This window comes from Schistocerca nitens, chromosome 7, assembly GCF_023898315.1.
Source record: "Schistocerca nitens isolate TAMUIC-IGC-003100 chromosome 7, iqSchNite1.1, whole genome shotgun sequence".
NCBI lineage: Eukaryota > Metazoa > Arthropoda > Insecta > Orthoptera > Acrididae > Schistocerca > Schistocerca nitens.
In genome coordinates this window covers 617,191,728-617,197,258 of record NC_064620.1, presented here as the reverse complement: position 1 = coordinate 617,197,258, position 5,531 = coordinate 617,191,728, and the positions used below count along the sequence as shown (strand labels likewise).

At 49.4% G+C, this 5,531-nt stretch overlaps 1 pseudogene; it reads right to left on the bottom strand.

Annotated features, from left to right (window-relative positions):
* Positions 1-765: 765 nt before the first annotated feature.
* On the bottom strand, positions 766-883 carry LOC126197206 (5S ribosomal RNA; annotated as a pseudogene).
* Positions 884-5,531: the final 4,648 nt, after the last annotated feature.

Below are 5,531 nucleotides of genomic sequence, written 5' to 3'. Positions count from 1 at the left end.
CCAAATTTTCCGAAATTATAGTCATTTGTTTGCCTGTACAAATACGTCACATCCCGTCCCATTCGGATAATTCCATCATGGTTACTCGTTTTTTTTCTTTCTTTTTTCCTTAGATTGTAACGTGCGTTTAAATACAGTCAAAAATAATAAGTAATCAGTAAACATGCATCGTCAAACATACAGCATGCTCCATTACATTCATGTTTGTCACTGTTTATTATTTTTGACTGTGCCTGACGGCGTATTAATTTTAAGAATTTGATAATAGGGGCATATGGTCCCAAAACGTGCTGTGTCAAACAAATTACACATCTAGGTAACTAATGCGACTTTCTCTTTACTGATACCGCAATACAGTGATACTACGGCTTCACAACAGATAATTCAGAAGTGGTCATTCATGTAGGAGGATCGTTCAGACAATCCATTATTTGACCGTCGCACAGAGATCCGTATAAAGGACATGGGCATAGGCATCCCGTGCGTAGCGAAAGAACTGGAAGGGTCGAAAACAAACAAGCCGCTCGGTACGGGTGATACCTCAGTTAGGTGATGCAGTGAGGAGCCACTCCGTCTTCTGGCCACGAGTGGCCTGTCCGGACCATCCGACCGCCGTGTCATCCTCGGTGGAGGATGCGGATAGGAGGGGCGTGGGGTCAGCACACCGCTCTCCCGGTCGTAAGATGGTATTATTTACTGAAGCCGCTATTATTCGGTCGAGTAGCTCCTCAATTAGCATCACGAGGCTGAGTGCACCTCGATAAATGGCAGCAGCGCATGGCGGCCTGGGTGGTCACCCATCCAAGTGCCGACCACGCCCGACAGCGCTTAACTTCGGTGATCTCACGGGAACCGGTGTAGCCACTGCGGCAAGGCCGTTGTCCTTGCAATGAGCAGTCTTCGGAATTTTCTCCTTACTTAGTTTCCATTTACGCGCATTTCCCCGAAGAGCGCAATCCCCCAAGCGACTGAAAAAATGGACAGGTGACCTCGTACGTAAGAGGGATAAAGAAGGCTACTTACAATTACAAGCCAACAGACTTAACGTCGGTTTTCTGCAAAATTCTTCAGAATATTCCAATTTCAAAATAAATAAATTTCAAAATTGTTGAGGCTTTCGTGGCCACTTGTTGACAAACTGCCTATTGGCTTCTGTCTCGGGTTCTTCGGCCGACGTTCATCTAATGATTTTTCTGACGTTTCGCCAGCACGAGTGGCTGGCATTGTCAAAGCTTCACCCTCCATTGCCGGTGGTGAACTGGAGCCGAGCTCGCGGGCGCAGGCTATATGTACCTGGCGCGCCAACGTCCGAGGGCTTCTCCGCGGTCATTTCCGGTGCGGTTCTCCTCTTGCTACCTGCGACGGTCGTTCGCTGCAGTACGGGAAGCCAGGATCCGTTGACCTTAAGGCTTTCCTCTTTCTTGTTCAAACTGTTCGCGTGTTTTTGTATTTCTACAGCTTCTCTGAACAAGCGCGTGTGATAGTGCTTCTCTACAGCCAGAACTTCCGTGTCGGCGAATTTTATTACATGGTCGGTCTCATTCAGTGCGTGCTCTGCCACGGCAGATTTCTCCACCTGCCCCAACCTGCAATGTCGCTTATGCTCTTTGATCCTGGTGTTAATGGATCGTCCAGTCATTCCGACATAAACTTTTCCGCATGTGCATGGTATGCGGTATATTCCCGTCATTGCAAGTGGGTCTCTTTTCTCCTTCGCCGATCTAAGACACTCTTTGATCTTCCTTGTCGGTTTGAAAATCGTCTTTACGCCATGTTTGCGCAATATACGGCCGATTCTGTCCGTCACTCTGGGAATGTATGGCAGAAAGGCCGTACCCGACAATTCTTTTTCCGCTAGACATCAGAAAGCTCTTCCATGCATGTCTCACCACGAGCTATTTCACGTGGAATGGCGATTTCTACGAACAGCTGGAAGGCGTCGCCATGGGTAGTCCTCTCAGTCCAGTGGTGGCCAACTTCTTCATGGAACAATTCGAAGCACAGGCACTGGACTCGGCGACTTGCAAACCTAAGGTGTGGTACAGGTACGTCGATGATACTTTCGTGGTGTGGAGCCATGGTGAAGAACAGCTCAGTGACTTCCTAAGACACTTGAACAGCCTCCATGCCAACATAACGTTTACCATGGAAGTAGAAATGGACAAGAAACTGCCATTTCTAGATGTTCTGGTCACAAGGGACGGCGAAGATCTGGGACACAGCGTGTATCGAAAACCGACTCACACGGACCGATACCTGCACAAACTGTCAAACCACCACCCGAGCCAGAAAAGAGGCATGATTAGTACGCTCGAAACGAGAGCAGGACGAATATGTGAGCCGCAACACCTCAAACGAGAAATGCAACACCTGGAAACTGTCCTGAGGAGCAATGGTTACTCCACAAATTATATTAGAAGTGTAACAGAGCCCAAACCTCGGCGAAGTAAGGAACCGGAAAAAGAATTGTCGGGTACGGCCTTTCTGCCATACATTCCCAGAGTGACGGACAGAATCGGCCGTATATTGCGCAAACATGGCGTAAAGACGATTTTCAAACCGACAAGGAAGATCAAAGAGTGTCTTAGATCGGCGAAGGAGAAAAGAGACCCACTTGCAATGACGGGAATATACCGCATACCATGCACATGCGGAAAAGTTTATGTCGGAATGACTGGACGATCCATTAACACCAGGATCAAAGAGCATAAGCGACATTGCAGGTTGGGGCAGGTGGAGAAATCTGCCGTGGCAGAGCACGCACTGAATGAGACCGACCATGTAATAAAATTCGCCGACACGGAAGTTCTGGCTGTAGAGAAGCACTATCACACGCGCTTGTTCAGAGAAGCTGTAGAAATACAAAAACACGCGAACAGTTTGAACAAGAAAGAGGAAAGCCTTAAGGTCAACGGATCCTGGCTTCCCGTACTGCAGCGAACGACCGTCGCAGGTAGCAAGAGGAGAACCGCACCGGAAATGACCGCGGAGAAGCCCTCGGACGTTGGCGCGCCAGGTACATATAGCCTGCGCCCGCGAACTATGATGCCATAGTTAAGCTGCACAACAGGACGAACAAGGAGAGGCCGCCACTGTTCATCCTAGCTGTCGAGTCACATCAAGTTGACTCCAGCCAAGAAGGCAGCAAAGACGTCGGAATCTGCGGGTTAACAACCCTGGCAGGTTTCGACGTAACGATCGAGCCACTTCCGCCTGACCTCGACACGAAACCTCAGTGTTTCAAGTGTCAGAGGGAGGGTCACGTGGCAAAGCACTGCCGCTTCGAAGCAAAGTGTGCCAAATGCGGTGGCGGTCACGACACCCGCGAGTGCACTTTGTGTAGAGACGACAAGCCAACATGTGCACGCTGTGGCGGCGACCATGTTGCCAGCTGGCGAGGATGCCGGGCATTTACCGTCCACACAGAAGACTGCCGCAACGAGAAGCCGACGGCCACGAAGAAACGGAGGAGGAGAAGGAGGCGGAAGCGCGCCAGCGCTGAAGCCCAAGAGCTGACGAACAAAGCAGCAGCGCCCCGCCACAACGCTCGGCCGGCCCCTCCACCCACCAGTGGCAGAGGTGGACGGGGGGGCCCTTCGCGCGAGCAGGAGGGACGCCTATCCGCACGTAGCAGCGGAGAGAGCAACATCGACGCGTGGATGGAGGAAGCAGAGTCACGCTTCAGGATGGCCCTCCACGCGGAGATGGAAGCTGCCTGCCTCCTGCTAAGGGAAGCATGGGCTCTCCACACGCAACGTGACGTGCCGACGGCACATAGCAGCGCGGCCACGCAAACGGAAGATAACACCGAGAGGCCGACGACGCATAGCAGCGCGTCCGCGGCCACACAAACAGAGGACACCACCAAGAAGAAGAAGATGGTGATCAACCGCGCCAGCCAGACCACAGACGGCGCATCAACCATCCCCGCGGAAATCTGCGTGCGTGTCGAAGAGGGCACCCAGACGTCGTCCAAGCGGTACAAGCGCCATCGAGGCGCCCAAACCGAGACGGCGGATGCGGAGTCCATCGGCACGCAAACCGAAATGGCAGCTATGGAGCCCACTAGGTCTCCATGGAAGTTGCATAAGATCACAACGAGCAGCAAACCTCTCATTCCGAGACCTCCCTCTCCAGAGGTAGAAGACCTCGGAATACGACGAATACTAGGCGACGCACAAGAACGTGGCCCCAGCACAACGCCGGCCGTGCCACTGAGACGACCTCCATACTCGAGGGAGTACGAGTATATCAAGCAATGGAAACCTAGATAGGTTCAACCAAATGAAGGCAGAAGGTTGCAAACAACCAGCAGCTCCAGCCGGGTTTTGCAGGTTTTCCTTAGGCTGTAAGGTGAATACCGGAGCTGTCCCCAAAAGTTCCTGCAAATAAATTCCCAACTGGGAGAAAAAAATCCCTCCACTTACCCCAGACCAAAAAATAAACAGAGCCCCAACAGAATTACATAAGCTAAGGCTAAATAGAGCTGGTAGCTCTGCAGTAGCCCGCCCACCACCTCTCAGGTGTGGGAATGAAACAGTAAAAAAAAAAAAAAAAAAAAAAAAAAAAAAAAAAAAAAAAAAAAAAGCTCGGCTCCAGTTCACCGCCGGCAATGGAGGGTGAAGCTTTGACAATGCCAGCCACTCGTGCTGGCGAAACGTCAGAAAAATCATTAGAGGAACGTCGGCCGAAGAACCCGAGACAGAAGGCAATAGGCAGTTTGTAAATAAATTTCCTTGTGACAGGAAAGCTTCTGCCCACAAATCAGAACTGATTAAGAAAGCATCAGTCGTGCGAAACTCAGCTTCCCATTTTCTCACACGAGATGCTGCGTACCATTGACGAAGGGCAACAGATATATCCCATATTCCTAGATTTCCAGAAATCGTTTGACATTGTGCCCTGTTAGGGACTTTTAAGAAAAGGTTCTTGCGTACGGAATAGGTTCTGAAATATGTCAGTGGCTCGAGGACTTCTTAAATACAATAGTAGTGGAAATCAGTATAAAGGCACGGTTCCTACGAAAGTAATACGCAATGTCTCAAGCATACATGTATCTAATTTATTATGAAAATAGTAAATACACATAAGACATAAATAATCATGACAAAATTAGATAGTTTCTTTCAAAACACGAGTAACAACATAAGACGTTTGTATTTCCTACATGGAAATTGGTACAAAGGCACTCACTGTCCTGTTGCGTTAGTGTATTGTTAGTACTTTGTCCACCTCCCCTCCTTCATAATTACCTCAAAAATTCTCTTTGGCTTTGGTTTAGTTAGGGCTTGTATTTCTTGCAGTGAAATTGTCACCCGCTCTTCCCGTATCGCTCTTTTCAGCTCACATATGACCTAAAATCACCTTCCAATGCGATAAACAGGCCTTGCAAGTATTCCACAATAGATTTTCCACGGAGTTCGAAGCTAGGCTACGTGATCGTTGGGGCAAGCCATAAATATTTTTATCTAAAAACCAAATTTTTGCTTTGCAGAAACCTGGTCAGGTGAATTATCTTGTTGAAACATTAG